This window comes from Haemaphysalis longicornis, unplaced genomic scaffold, assembly GCF_048455015.1.
Source record: "Haemaphysalis longicornis isolate Haplotype H1 unplaced genomic scaffold, Haemaphysalis longicornis Haplotype H1 scaffold_15, whole genome shotgun sequence".
In the NCBI taxonomy this organism is placed as follows: Eukaryota; Metazoa; Arthropoda; class Arachnida; order Ixodida; family Ixodidae; genus Haemaphysalis; species Haemaphysalis longicornis.
Window position 1 is genome coordinate 23,799,716 of NW_027526257.1, and position 15,763 is coordinate 23,815,478.

A 15,763-nucleotide genomic window follows, 5' to 3' on the forward strand; every position below is an offset into this window, starting at 1 on the left:
TGGGTGTGCGTGCAAGGTCCCAAAGTTATTTGTGAACTTGAGTTGTAAGTTGATCTGTCGATTGAATTTCTTTCCCTTTTTTTGCATTCAAGCTCACCCGCCCCTTTCTATGAAATAAGATCATGTCTATGCTACTTAGCTGCACTGTTGGTGCAACCTGGAGTGAGGCATCTTTATGCTTCATTTCTTTATGTCGACTGCATACTGTGACTTCTCAAAATGCTCTAAGCACAGTGCTTACATTATGCGCACAGGCCCAGTTGTTGTGCGAGTTCAAATTCATTTCAACCAAATAACCTGCCGCGGTGGCTCAGCGGCTAAGGCGTTGCGCTGCTGAGCACGAGGTCGCGGGTTCAATTCCCGGCCACGGCGGCCGCTTTTCTGATGGACGCGAAAAGCAAAAACGCCCGTGTGTACGAGATTTCAGCGCACGTTAAAGATCCCCAGGTGGTGGAAATTTATCCGGGGCCCTCCACTACTGCGAGCCTCATCGCCTGCGTTGCGTCGGTGCGTTAAACCCTACAATCAATCAATCATTTCAACCAAATAGATTTTTGTCGAAGCAATACGAACCGTTATGCTTTCTTTGCCATATTTTGTTTATTCCTGCTCATTCATTAAAAATATTTTTTTCGTCTATATAAAATGGCTTTAGTGCCTCTAAATGTGTGCAGGCAAAAGTTTACATGCTGGGTTCCGTTTTTAAATCAGGCATAGCCACATGCTACTCGAGATCTTGAGTTCGCTTTCTCGAATAATTGGAATTGATGATTTAGATTCGTTCGGGGCAGTAAAGTGACCGCACATGTTTATGGGGTAATAATTCTGGCGAGGCATCAACCGCCTGGTCATCATATTGAACCTATATTTGGCTAGATAGAGTGCGAAGGATGTGAAAAAAACAAATTGTACCAAAACAATGTAAATTAAGAGCAGTCAAAAGTTTGGTTTCTTGCACTAAAGGGTAATGTTAGTACCTAAGCAGCATTTACTGTATTCGCAAGCTTGAGACACTGACAGTGTAATGCACCCTCAGCTAGGCTCAGTGGCTAAGGTGTGGTGCTGAGCCCATATACGCAGGTTTGATCTAGGCCGCGGTGGCAGTTTTTGTAACCAGTCGTATCTTTGAAAAATGGCTTGAAGCCATACATTGTTTGAACTATCCCTAAAGGTTGTCGAAATTCTTCGTAACTAGACAACAGGTACTGGTAACTCAAGATTCATGATAAATGTTTTTTCTGGAATTTTTGCATTCTTGAAGGTACCCTGCAGCACTTACCATCGACTACTTGGAATGTATTTTGTGTTAAAGTCTGTGTCTCAGCCGTCTCCTCCCACAAGAAAAATAAAAATCTGTTCGTTATAACCGAAACTACACGCGATGGGCAATCGCGCAAAATTGTTCCCTCTCAACTCGACTGCAGACACCGCGACGAAAGCTGCGCGCTCTCTCTGAAGTGGGGGTGGCTCGCAGCATTTTTTTGGGTGCCTTTACTATATCACAGGCCGGGGAGTTTTCTTCGTTTCTCCGCAATGTGGAAGGGTATTTCCGGTCTGGTGACACAAAAAAGCTGGCATTGCAGCCTGCTCAAAAGTGCGCGCTCAGGCTGGTAGGGCATTTTTAAAGCAATGAACGTTTCTTGTCAAGTTGTCTCGTTGAAAGGGGAGTATTTAGTCCATCACTCCAACTCCGCCCACTCAAAGCACAAAAGAAACCCCAAAAATGTGTGTGATGAATGGCCACTAGAGTGATTGGCCGCGAAAGTGAGCCAGCAGAATGACAGCGACGATGACGAGGAAGAGTAGCCGCGGGTAAGGGATCGCGGAAGCTGGTACGCGAACGGCTGGAAGCGAAGCGGCGGAACAGGGCGCAGTCCGTGGGAACTACCCCGTGAGACGCCTGGGCCACCCTAGACGGGACCGCGCTACCCTCCGCCAAGGCTCGAGAGCTCGTTTGGGCGCCGTCATTGAGGTGCTGGTGCGCCGACTGCTGACGCGCCATTCCGGCTGTTGGGCGCTGCCGTTCCTGCTGTTGGAACGCCTAGAAACGCGTCGTGATGGACTGAGAGTGAGCTGACTGGCCTATTTGGCATTGCTCTCGGACCTTGTGAACCCCGAGGTTACTTTGTGTATCTTTGAACGGTAGACTGTGTGTACGTGTGACCGAAACCCATCCTCTCTGTTACATCCCGACCTCTACTATGCTCACGTCCTGTGCTTGTCCTCCGTCCTCTTAAATATATTCTTCAACGTGTTAAACAGTGTTCGTCTACTGCCTGCCTGCGTGGTCCTTGGCCCATTCATAACAAAAGTGGCGAGCCTGCCAGGATCCCACCCATAACATCTGCAGGAAGAAGTTGAGTGCTGGGAAACACGTGATTGAAGACTACATCATGGACGTGGAGAAGCTAGTGGCGATCGGGACGCAGCTGGGTCTCTCAGGACTGGAACTTCGCCAGTGGATCGACACCCAGCGGGCGGAGCAGCGTGCAGAGAGGGCAGCTGAAAGAGAGGCACTCCGTGAAGCTGAAGAACGAGAAAGAGAGCGACGGCGAGAAGCTGCCGAGATAGCAAAGGAAGCTTCAGAACGGGAAAGAGAGGGACGGCGAGAAGCTGCCGAGATAGCAAAGGAAGCTGCCGAGAGGGAGATGCGAATCCTGGAGTTGAAGATTCGTCTTCAAGAAGGGTCGCAAAGCACCAACGCCGTTACTGCCGGGAACGAAACCAACCCAAATGTGCCCGTCGTGAATCCGCAGAAGCTCCTGCCCCTGTTTGATGAAAGACGCGACGACCTGCACGCGTACTTGCAGCGCTTCGAGCGCGTGGCGACTGGACAGGGGTGGCCGCAGGACAAATGGGCCGTCGGTCTCAGTATGTGCTTGTCCGGGGAAGCGCTGACGGTGATTGGGCGCATGACTGCAGAGGAGTCGCTTGACTACATCAAGGTCAAGAAAGCATTACTCCAGCGGTTCAGGTTCACGGCACAAGGGTACCAGGAGAAGTTTCGGAAAGCTCGGGTGGAAGACGGCGAGACGGGAAGGCAGTTTGCGGCGAGGCTGTCCAGCTACCTCGACCACTGGGTGGAAATGGCGAACATTCCCAAAACCTATGAAGGACTCCGCGATTTAGTGATTTCGGAGCAGTTCTACTGTTGCTGCCACCCGAAGCTCATGGTCTTCCTAAAGGAACGCAAGTGTGCCACCCTGAGTGTCCTGGCCGATGTCACGGACCGTTTCCTGGAGGCGCAAAGCCTTGCGAACTTGGGGAACGCTCCAACTCATGCGCCAGACGTTACAAGGGGTGTAGCCAACACACCGGGAAAGGCAATACCAAAGTTCTTTGTATGCGATCATCCTGGACACCGCGCGCGAGACTGTCGCACTGTGATCACAGAGCATGAAAGTTGCTCTACGTATAAAAGGCCAGGTCACAGTTCCGACAATTGTCAAAGTGTTACAGGAGACCAAGTCATCGCATGTACCATCTACGAGCCTCCAAGAAAAGCCGTGAAAACTGAACCACTGCAAACCCCACGCTTTAACGTGCCACCGCCCTCGTGCGCTCATTTCAACCGAGCTAGACTACCCCAAGAGCAGCGGAAAGACCATACTTTGAGGTCTTGCTACCGAAAAGTTGGGAGGGAGTCTTGTTCCGCACGGGGTCACCGCTACACTTTCCTCGAAAGTGAGGCCCTCTTATATAGAGTGTGCCAATTTGCGACTGGGAAGACGTTGAAGCAGATGGTAGTGCCGAAAATTTTTCGGGACTTCATCATCCGAGCCGCACATGAGAACGTCCCACCTCGACATGCGGGCATTCGCAAGACTGCTCAGCGAATTTTAGAGGAATTCTACTGGCCGGATCTGCAAAATGATGTGAAGCGACTTGTGCGCAAATGCCACATCTGCAGCCAGAGAACGACCCACAAGTAGCCGCTGCATACACGTTCAACGACAGGGTCTAATGCAAGCTACTGACTTTGATAGTTTGATAAGAAACCTTTCGTCCGCTTGCTTGCCCCATGCATGTGAAACAGCACTGTCAAACCATGGTGTAACTGACTATATCTGACTGCATACTGTGCGTGAGTGTGCTGTGGCCGTGACCCGGGCCGTGACTAGTAGAATAGTTGTTGGCTCTCCTAACAACTTTCTTAAGGTGGGGGTGATGTGATGAATGGCCACTAGAGTGATTGGCCGCGAAAGTGAGCCAGCAGAACGACAGCGACGATGACGAGGAAGAGTAGCCGCGGGTAAGGGATCGCGGAAGCTGGTACGCGAACGGCTGGAAGCGAAGCGGCGGAACAGGGCGCAGTCCGTGGGAACTACCCCGTGAGACGCCTGGACCACCCTAGACGGGACCGCGCTACCCTCCGCCAAGGCTCGAGAGCTCGTTTGGGCGCCGTCATTGAGGTGCTGGTGCGCCGACTGCTGACGCGCCATTCCGGCTGTTGGGCGCTGCCGTTCCTGCTGTTGGAGCGCCTAGAAACGCGTCGTGATGGACTGAGAGTGAGCTGACTGGCCTATTTGGCATTGCTCTCGGACCTTGTGAACCCCGAGGTTACTTTGTGTATCTTTGAACGGTAGACTGTGTGTACGTGTGACCGAAACCCATCCTCTCTGTTACATCCCGACCTCTACTATGCTCACGTCCTGTGCTTGTCCTCCGTCCTCTTAAATATATTCTTCAACGTGTTAAACAGTGTTCGTCTACTGCCTGCCTGCGTGGTCCTTGGCCCATTCATAACAATGTGCATGCAGGTTTAGGCTAAGAAGAGTTTGGTACACAGCGCCGACGACGGCGGATCGTCTCAGGAAATGCGAGAATTAGGCCGCTAAGTTGTCCAGCAGCAGGCAATAGCACAGCCATGGCTGCAATGACGTCGTTAGGCCATGCAAGGGGTGCATAATGAGGAAAATTGTAAGTGCGGTTGGTTTTTCTGTGTCTGTCACAGTGATTTGCGCACCCACTGTTTCACGTGCATGTGTAATATTTAGCTCAGGTATCCCTGACAGTGTAATCTCAACGTCGTGCAGGTTTAGTTCCACTGCTCAAAGAGTGTTGCATGGTCCCTTTAAAGCAAGATGCATTCCACATCGGCAGTTTAAATATCTGTAGGGGCCTGGAACTGCCTTGCTGAGTTTGGGGACTGTGGGCTGTGCAGTGTTGTAACTCGTCCTTTTTTTCTTTTTGTTCCCTGCTGCAGGCACTTCTGAGCGCGGCAGCTGCGGTTTCCATTGGAGCAAAGCAGCTGTTCTCTGTCCATGACCACCATACCAGTCGCATCAAATGGAAGCAGTATCACTGTACGGGCAGCAACTCAGGGAATAAATCTGCCCTACATTTTGTAATAAACAGTCTTTGTCAGTTGCTGAATTTAATTTTTTCCTTAAAAGCACGAATGATTGCTGTTACAGGTTATACATTTTGCACTTGGCTGTATAAACAGCTTGGCTATACTTATTCTAGGGCTGGATGAGAGCTGCAAAACAATTAAAACCCCTGCTGCAGTGGAACGGCCGGCCGAGTAAGTTGCACGGCTTAAGTTCAACTATGGCGGAGCAGCTATGGATTCACAGCCGTCCCCCTGGCTAAGATGAATAGCCCTCGTCTGTGAAAGTTGAACGGCCGTGGGTTGTTAAAGGTTGAACTGCCGTCGGCCAACAAAGGAACGGCCAGACGGCGGTGAAGTCTGGCGGCCGAAGGGCGGTTGTAGGCCCCTTGGCGATGCGTTGGTCAAAGGTGAGCAGCTGTTCAGCTTACACCAGGGAACTTTCAGCACATGGCCAAGGCCCACTGTTGAGTATGGGCTTTGCACTCTGATGGGGGAATAGCCCTGCAGAAATTACCTGGCCAGAGATGGACAGCTCATGCTTAGCTGTACATGCGTGTGCTGCTTAGGCTGAAGAAGAGAGCATATCACAAGAGCATCTGCTGCAGCTCCAAGTGTTTCAATTTTCACGATCACATCAAGGGTCTTATCAAGGGTCTTTGTCCTGCAAGGGTATTTATATTTCCTATTCTAGTGAAAAAAGAACTTATGAGAGAAAAAAAGTTGCGCCCGGTCATCAAATAGCCCAATGGCTCAGATTCGCAGATAAAACCGCTGGTTGCTATGATAGGTATGTCGAAAATTAAGCGCCTTTCATACCCCTCTCCTACCAATAAACACTAATCCCAACTCTCCCGAGCACAGGCGACAATTTAGCATTTAGAGGAAAGTTCAAAATCTATTACAACACAGTATTTACCGACAGTGGGAGGTTCGAAAACCGAAGGCAACTATTGTCGATGTAGACTACTGCGACAAGTGCTGTGAGTTTATACCCTCTTGCGTACAGGATAGGAGAAAAGCAGAAATATGACAAATTCTTGTGGCACTCCGCATAGGGGAACTATGATTAGATGCTTAACTATTATTACATATGCTCAAAGGACCATTAGTGCTATGTCTGCAGGCTGAGTACCTCAACGACCGAGAATTATTCTCCAAGCCACAACGATGAAAGTAAACATCACACAATACCCAACAACACGGTCTAGAAAAGAACTCTAGAGCTTACCAAGATTAACTCGAACTCGCATACCGTGCTCTATGTTTACCACGACGACCACATTTAACTGCCATTCAAAAATTAGAACGTTTCCCCATTCTACACCTACTGAAGCACGACTCTTCTTCGTCCCGTTCGGTGATCACACCACCGAATATTCAGGAAATTTTAGAAGGATAAAAAATAGCAAATATATCAAGAAATCTACATAGGTGAAAATATTTCGTACAAAACCACTGACTAACTCAGAAACGCGCAGACTGCGAAAATTTCAATGTACAGGCTTACGTCTCGAGCGAGGCTGAAAGCGTTTACGTAGGAAAGCGAGAGAAAACACAATTATTTATTACTGCCTTAAAATTTTTTTGTCGCATGTAAAGGTAATGCAGATTCTTTGAATTCTTTGTGGCCGAGAAAGCTAAGGATTGGCCGACAAATTTTGGACCAAGGGTGTGCGTGAAGTGGTCGTGCTAAAGCAATAATTTCGCGAGAAACAAAATATAATGCGCGTTCAAAGATGACACGGAGAACAATTTAGATTTTTAGATTATGCTGATGGTGAATAAAAATGGCATCGAACACTCTTGTGTTTAGTAATGTGTGCAAAAAAGCCACGCCCATCGGACGTGCACATAGTTAGCACGCTGTGTGTAAAAGAAAACAATAACAAAATTGCTCCTTTCAAATCACCGTTGAAAAAACTTCGCTACTGCTTTGTTATTACGCGTAAGTTTATTACTTTCTATTCCTAGATATTGCTGCTTACATGGCCATTACTTAAGCACAGCCGTCATTTCTACGACTGTGCTAATATGGCGCTGTTACGTGTTTTTTCCCAATCTTGGCAAGAAAGCCCGCAGTGTACAGGAAACGACCATGAACTGTCTGCACGTAAAAATCGTGCTTCAGGGCGCGCCACATTCTCGGGAAAAAGCGCTTTTAGGGTGTGTCACCACCTACAAAAAAATTACTGGTATATCCAAACGTTACAATTATATTTTTTATATTTTTATAACATATAAAATTTAAAAATATGATTATATTTCTGGCTTGTAAAGCTTAGACAGTAGAGACTATACAATAATATAAATGCTAATAATGTCTAACAAAATTGTATATAAAACAAAATGCGCGCAAATATGCTTTTAGTGCGAACAGTCATAACTACAACGTGGTTGGTGCAAATCACACACGACTTGGTAGGAACGCAGTGAAAACAATATCCTAGGGAATAAACATCCACGAATATAACATCTTTAAGCTAATTTGCGTAATCATAAAAAGACTCAAAATTTATATCTGGCACATTTGGGCTTCACGCAACTGGCCACAATGTAAAAGTTACCAATATTTTTCAAGTAATCTGTTCATTGCATAGTTCTATATATGAGGACAAAGCACGCAAACTTTCGTAAGCAAAATAATCACTAAAAGCAAAGTTATCACGGTTCGCGTAACTGATGGATGCAAAATGGATGCAAGAAAAATGGCTTTGAAGGTTTACACCTATTGTACGTATACTCAAAGTCGGTGATTGCGGCTAGAATCCTCCAGGCTCACACCTTGCTCCCTCCTTTTAACCAGTACGATCTTCTTTTGGCAGAGCTGAAGGGCACATAATTTTTTGCCAGTTTTGCGTGTTACTGTTGACTCACATGCGGCTTTCGTCATGCGGTGACAGTCAGTCGTCAGGCACACCAACCTCGTACTCTAACTGTAACTGCAGGCTATAAAGTACTATAACTGTCTTCTTGCAAGGCTAAGACTAAATCCGCGAGCTTGAAGCGGCATACGAAAAAGCACGGACAACCAAACGCAGCCCCAAGGTAACGCAAATGCGCGCAACGTGAACAAGAGCGTGCCACCCACTGCCATTTATTGAAAATTTTGAAATAAATTGAATGTACAATATTCCGCAAAATGTATCCAAAAGCCTACAATGTAAACAAATAATATAGCATTACGTGACGTATATACAAAGAAATATTTTTGACGATATGGCAGATGCTGCGGAATCGAAATGTTTCAATTTTGGTTTTGGATGCGTCTCGGAGGGCTAAAGATTGATCATAACATTTGAACCGATAAGATAACAGCACTTTTTTTTAATATTCGTCAAACGACAGGGATGTTGAAAATGCAAAACCTAAAAAAGTATTTTTAAATGCGTTTTTGAAAGGGGTGACGTACCTTAAGCTTAGTTCCGCTCACGTCTAAACGCAATGCAATTCTGATCGAGTCTACGCGGCATTTGCAAATGGATGGTACATTCTGCATATCTGAAAAATGCTCTTCCGCAGCTGCCATGACAATTGTGATTTTGAGAACAACAATATAGGTTATAACAGTATATTTCACTTCTTTCAGATTGATATATGCCCTAACACACGGCATGTTGAAGTGTCATTCTACGATACTGGGGAAAAAGCCTGTACAGGTGAAATTGTTTGGCGTCATAGTTACAGCTCACCTTTTTGTGCCCATTGCTTGATTTTACATCTGCAGGGGCAAGTTAACAAAAATCGCAGTCCAAGAAGCAATAACGTTTGCTTTTCTCTTGTACGCGGGAATGAATACAGTAGACTCTCGATAAACCAAACTACAAGTTACCGAAAAAAATATTTCCGTTTAAAAGCCGTTCCGTTTACTGATCATCATCATCATCATCATCATCACTAGCCTATCTACGCCCACTGCAGGGCAAAGGCCTCTCCCAGTCTTCTCCAATTACCTCGGTCCTGTGCCAACCGTGACCAATTTATCCCCGCAAACTTCTTGATCTCATCTGCCCATCTAACTTTCTGCCGCCCCCTGCAGCCCTTGCCTTCTCTAGGGATCCACTCTGTTACCCTTAACGACCAGCGGTTATCTTGCCTTCGCATTACATGCCCTGCCCACGTCCATTTCTTCTTCTTAATTTCTACCAATATGTCTTTAACACCAGTTTGCTCCCTGACCCACTCCGCTCTCTTCTTGTCCCTTAATGTTACACCTAGCATTTTCCGCTCCATTGCCCGCTGAGTCGTTCTCAATTTAAGTTGAACCCTCTTAGTCAGCCTCCAAGTTTCTGCCCCGTATGTGAGTACCGGTAATATGCAACTGTCATACACTTTCTTCTTCAGCGACAATGGTAGGCTGCTATTCATTATCTGGGAATGTCTGCCATATGCACCCCACCCCATTCTGATTCTTCTAATTATCTCTGCCTCATGGTTGGGATCTGGGGTCACAACTTGGCCTAAGTAGATATATTCGCTTACCACTTCCACTGCCTCGCCACCTATCTCAAACTGCTGTGCTGTCCCGAGGTTATTGATCATTACTTTAGTTTTCTGCATATTAATTTTCAGGCCCACGGTTCTACTCTGTTCGCCCAGTGCAGAAAGCATGCTTTGCAATTCATCCCCCGAGTTACTTAGCAACGCAACGTCGTCAGCAAATCTGAGGTTACTGAGGTATTCTCCATTAACCCTTACTCCCACCTGTTCCCAATCCAGCGTTCTGAATACTTCTTGTAAGCATGCTGTGAATAACATTGGAGAGATAGCGTCTCCTTGTCTGACACCCTTCCTTATAGGTATTTTACTGCTCTCTCTATGGAGGATGATGGTAGCTGTAGACCCATTGTAGATATCCTCTAGTATTCTTACGTATTGCTCATCTACCCCCTGGTTCCGTAATGCCTGAATGACTGCTAGGGTTTCGACCGAGTCAAATGCTTTCTCATAATCTATGAAGGCTAAATATAGGGGTTCATTATACTCAGCGCACTTCTCTATCACCTGATTGATCGTGTGAATATGGTCCATTGTTGAGTAACCTTTACGGAACCCTGCTTGTTCTTTAGGTTGACTGAAATCTAAGGTTGCAGAGATTCGGTTAGCGATTACCTTGGTAAATACCTTGTAGACGACTGACAGTAAGCTGATCGGCCTATCATTTTTCAAGTCCATCATGTCGCCTTTCTTATGGATTAGGATGATGTTCGCTTTCTTCCAAGATTCCGGTACCATTCCGGTCATTAGGCATTGCGTATACAGGTTTGCCAGTTTTTCAAGTACACTTTCTCCGCCATCCTTCAAGAGGTCTGCTGTTATCTGATCCTCACCAGGTGCTTTGCCCCCTTTCATTTCTTTCAAAGCCTTCTCTACTTCTTCGGTCGTTACTGGTGGGATGTCTATCTCCGCTGAACTACTGTCTCGTTCGGCATAATCCTGTATGTCCCGGCTACTGTACAGATCTCTATAGAACTCCTCGGCCACTGTGACTATTTTATCCCAATTTGGGATGACATTGCCTTGCTTATCCTTAAGTGCATACAGCTGATTTTTCCCCACGCCAAGACGTCTCTTCGCTGCTTTCAGGCTACCTCCGTTTTTTACAACGTATTCGATCCTCTTCATATTATACTTCCGTATGTCAGCTGTCTTCCGCTTATTGATTAACTTCGAGAGCTCGGCTAGTTCTATTCTCTCAGCTGCGGTAGAGATTCTCATGGTTTGCCGTTTCCTGATTAGATCTTTCGTCTCCTGTGAAAGTTTACCAGTATCCTGTCTAGCCATAGTGCCCCCGACTTCTACTGCACATTCCGTGATAATGCGTGTAAGGTTGTCGCTGGCTACCTGTGTCGTTAGCTCGGCTTCCATGTTAAGGGCGGAATATCGGTTCTGCAGTGCGATCCTGAATTCTTCTACTTTATGTCTTACTGTTAGCTCATTTATTGGCTTCTTTCGTACTAGCTTGTTGCGGTCCCTCCTCGAATCTAGCCTAACTCGAGATCTTACCATACGGTGGTCACTACACCTTACCCTTCCGAGCACTTCCACGTCCTGCACAACGCCAGGGTAATCGCATAATATGAAGTCTATTTCATTTTTGTGCTCCCCATTCGGGCTCCTCCAGGTCCACTTCCGACTCTCCCGTTTACAGAAGAAGGTATTCATTATCCGTAGGTTATTCCGTTCTGCAAACTCAACTAGTAGGTCCCCCCTGCTATTTCTACAGCCCAGACCATAGTTCCCAACTGCCTTGTCTCCAGCCTGATTCTTGCCTACTTTAGCATTGAAGTCCCCCATAACTACGGTATACTGTGTTTTTACTTTAGCCATTGCCGATTCCACATCTTCATAGAAGCGTTCCACTACTTGGTCGTCGTGGCTGGATGTGGGCGCGTAGCCCTGCACCACCTTGAGCTTGTACCTCTTATTGAGCCTAATTACAAGGCCTGCGGCCCTTTCGTTAATGCTATAGTATCCGTCTATGTTGCCAGCTATGCTTTTATTGACTAGAAATCCCACTCCCAGTTCTCTTCTGTCCTCTAGACCACGGTAACAAAGGACGTGTCCATTTTTCAGCACCGTAAAGGCTTCACCCGTCCTCCTAACCTCGCTAAGCCCTATTACATCCCATTTAATGCCCTCTAATTCCTCAAACAACACCTCCAGACTTGCTTCGCTAGATAAGGTTCGCGCGTTAAACGTTGCCAGGTTCAGATTCCATTGGCGGCCTGTCCGGGTCCAGGGATTCTTAGCACCCTCGGCTACGTCAGAGGTCTGACCGCCGCCGTGGTCAGTTGCTTCGCAGCCGCTGGGGACTGAGGGCCGAGGGTTAATTGGCGTATTCATGGGAGGTTGTGGCCGTTACTACACCAGGGTGGCCAATCCTGCTCTGGTGAGGGAGTGCGTTGCCGGCAATGGTCGCCGGGATCAGGCCGCACCCCAAGCCCCAATGTGCAATTCCAAAATTGCGTAGTTTTTTTTTTTTTTTTAACGCGACTGGCTCATTCCGTGGTTCCGCATGCTTCGCAGTTAACATTTCGACACGGCGGGGTCATCACTCTCGCAAAAGAAAATGAAAACGAAAATAGAAAGCAGCGCGGGCAACATACCGTAGCCCTTTGCTTCCAGTGCGTAGCATCGGCAGGGGGAAGCTTCGAGAAACGCGACTGGCTCATTCCGTTTGCGGAGCTAGCTTTTAACCCCTGGGCGCGGGCCATCGTGGTTGCGCATGCTTCGCAGTTAACATTTCGACACGGCGGGGTCATCACTCTCGCAAAAGAAAATGAAAACGAAAATAGAAAGCAGCGCGGGCAACATACCGTAGCCCTTTGCTTCCAGTGCGTAGCATCGGCAGGGGGAAGCTTCGAGAAACGCGACTGGCTCATTCCGTTTGCGGAGCTAGCTTTTAACCCCTGGGCGCGGGCCATCGTGGTTCTGCATGCTTCGCAGTTAACATTTCGACACGGCGGGGTCACCACTCTCGCAAAAGAAAATGAAAACGAAAATAGAAAGCAGCGCGGGCAACATACCGTAGCCCTTTGCTTCCAGTGCGTAGCATCGGCAGGGGGAAGCTTCGAGAAACGCGACTGGCTCATTCCGTTTGCGGAGCTAGCTTTTAACCCCTGGGCGCGGGCCATCGTGGTTCTGCATGCTTCGCAGTTAACATTTCGACACGGCGGGGTCATCACTCTCGCAAAAGAAAATGAAAACGAAAATAGAAAGCAGCGCGGGCAACATACCGTAGCCCTTTGCTTCCAGTGCGTAGCATCGGTAGGGGGAAGCTTCGAGAAACGCGACTGGCTCATTCCGTTTGCGGAGCTAGCTTTTAACCCCTGGGCGCGGGCCATCGTGGTTCTGCATGCTTCGCAGTTAACATTTCGACACGGCGGGGTCACCACTCTCGCAAAAGAAAATGAAAACGAAAATAGAAAGCAGCGCGGGCAACATACCGTAGCCCTTTGCTTCCAGTGCGTAGCATCGGCAGGGGGAAGCTTCGAGAAACGCGACTGGCTCATTCCGTTTGCGGAGCTAGCTTTTAACCCCTGGGTGCGGGCCATCGTGGTTCTGCATGCTTCGCAGTTAACATTTCGACACGGCGGGGTCACCACTCTCGCAAAAGAAAATGAAAACGAAAATAGAAAGCAGCGCGGGCAACATACCGTAGCCCTTTGCTTCCAGTGCGTAGCATCGGCAGGGGGAAGCTTCGAGAAACGCGACTGGCTCATTCCGTTTGCGGAGCTAGCTTTTAACCCCTGGGCGCGGGCCATCGTGGTTCTGCATGCTTCGCAGTTAACATTTCGACACGGCGGGGTCACCACTCTCGCAAAAGAAAATGAAAACGAAAATAGAAAGCAGCGCGGGCAACATACCGTAGCCCTTTGCTTCCAGTGCGTAGCATCGGCAGGGGGAAGCTTCGAGAAACGCGACTGGCTCATTCCGTTTGCGGAGCTAGCTTTTAACCCCTGGGCGCGGGCCATCGTGGTTCTGCATGCTTCGCAGTTAACATTTCGACACGGCGGGGTCATCACTCTCGCAAAAGAAAATGAAAACGAAAATAGAAAGCAGCGCGGGCAACATACCGTAGCCCTTTGCTTCCAGTGCGTAGCATCGGCAGGGGGAAGCTTCGAGAAACGCGACTGGCTCATTCCGTTTGCGGAGCTAGCTTTTAACCCCTGGGCGCGGGCCATCGTGGTTCTGCATGCTTCGCAGTTAACATTTCGACACGGCGGGGTCACCACTCTCGCAAAAGAAAATGAAAACGAAAATAGAAAGCAGCGCGGGCAACATACCGTAGCCCTTTGCTTCCAGTGCGTAGCATCGGCAGGGGGAAGCTTCGAGAAACGCGACTGGCTCATTCCGTTTGCGGAGCTAGCTTTTAACCCCCGGGCGCGGGCCATCGTGGTTCTGCATGCTTCGCAGTTAACATTTCGACACGGCGGGGTCACCACTCTCGCAAAAGAAAATGAAAACGAAAATAGAAAGCAGCGCGGGCAACATACCGTAGCCCTTTGCTTCCAGTGCGTAGCATCGGCAGGGGGAAGCTTCGAGAAACGCGACTGGCTCATTCCGTTTGCGGAGCTAGCTTTTAACCCCTGGGCGCGGGCCATCGTGGTTCTGCATGCTTCGCAGTTAACATTTCGACACGGCGGGTCACCACTCTCGCAAAAGAAAATGAAAACGAAAATAGAAAGCAGCGCGGGCAACATACCGTAGCCCTTTGCTTCCAGTGCGTAGCATCGGCAGGGGGAAGCTCCGAGAAACGCGACTGGCTCATTCCGTTTGCGGAGCTAGCTTTTAACCCCTGGGCGCGGGCCATCGTGGTTCTGCATGCTTCGCAGTTAACATTTCGACACGGCGGGGTCACCACTCTCGCAAAAGAAAATGAAAACGAAAATAGAAAGCAGCGCGGGCAACATACCGTAGCCCTTTGCTTCCAGTGCGTAGCATCGGCAGGGGGAAGCTTCGAGAAACGCGACTGGCTCATTCCGTTTGCGGAGCTAGCTTTTAACCCCTGGGCGCGGGCCATCGTGGTTGCGCATGCTTCGCAGTTAACATTTCGACACGGCGGGGTCACCACTCTCGCAAAAGAAAATGAAAACGAAAATAGAAAGCAGCGCGGGCAACATACCGTAGCCCTTTGCTTCCAGTGCGTAGCATCGGCAGGGGGATGCTTCGAGAAACGCGACTGGCTCATTCCGTTTGCGGAGCTAGCTTTTAACCCCTGGGCGCGGGCCATCGTGGTTCTGCATGCTTCGCAGTTAACATTTCGACACGGCGGGGTCATCACTCTCGCAAAAGAAAATGAAAACGAAAATAGAAAGCAGCGCGGGCAACATACCGTAGCCCTTTGCTTCCAGTGCGTAGCATCGGCAGGGGGAAGCTTCGAGAAACGCGACTGGCTCATTCCGTTTGCGGAGCTAGCTTTTAACCCCTGGGCGCGGGCCATCGTGGTTCTGCATGCTTCGCAGTTAACATTTCGACACGGCGGGGTCACCACTCTCGCAAAAGAAAATGAAAACGAAAAAAGAAAGCAGCGCGGGCAACATACCGTAGCCCTTTGCTTCCAGTGCGTAGCATCGGCAGGGGGAAGCTTCGAGAAACGCGACTGGCTCATTCCGTTTGCGGAGCTAGCTTTTAACCCCTGGGCGCGGGCCATCGTGGTTCTGCATGCTTCGCAGTTAACATTTCGACACGGCGGGGTCACCACTCTCGCAAAAGAAAATGAAAACGAAAATAGAAAGCAGCGCGGGCAACATACCGTAGCCCTTTGCTTCCAGTGCGTAGCATCGGCAGGGGGAAGCTTCGAGAAACGCGACTGGCTCATTCCGTTTGCGGAGCTAGCTTTTAACCCCTGGGCGCGGGCCATCGTGGTTCTGCATGCTTCGCAGTTAACATTTCGACACGGCGGGGTCACCACTCTCGCAAAAGAAA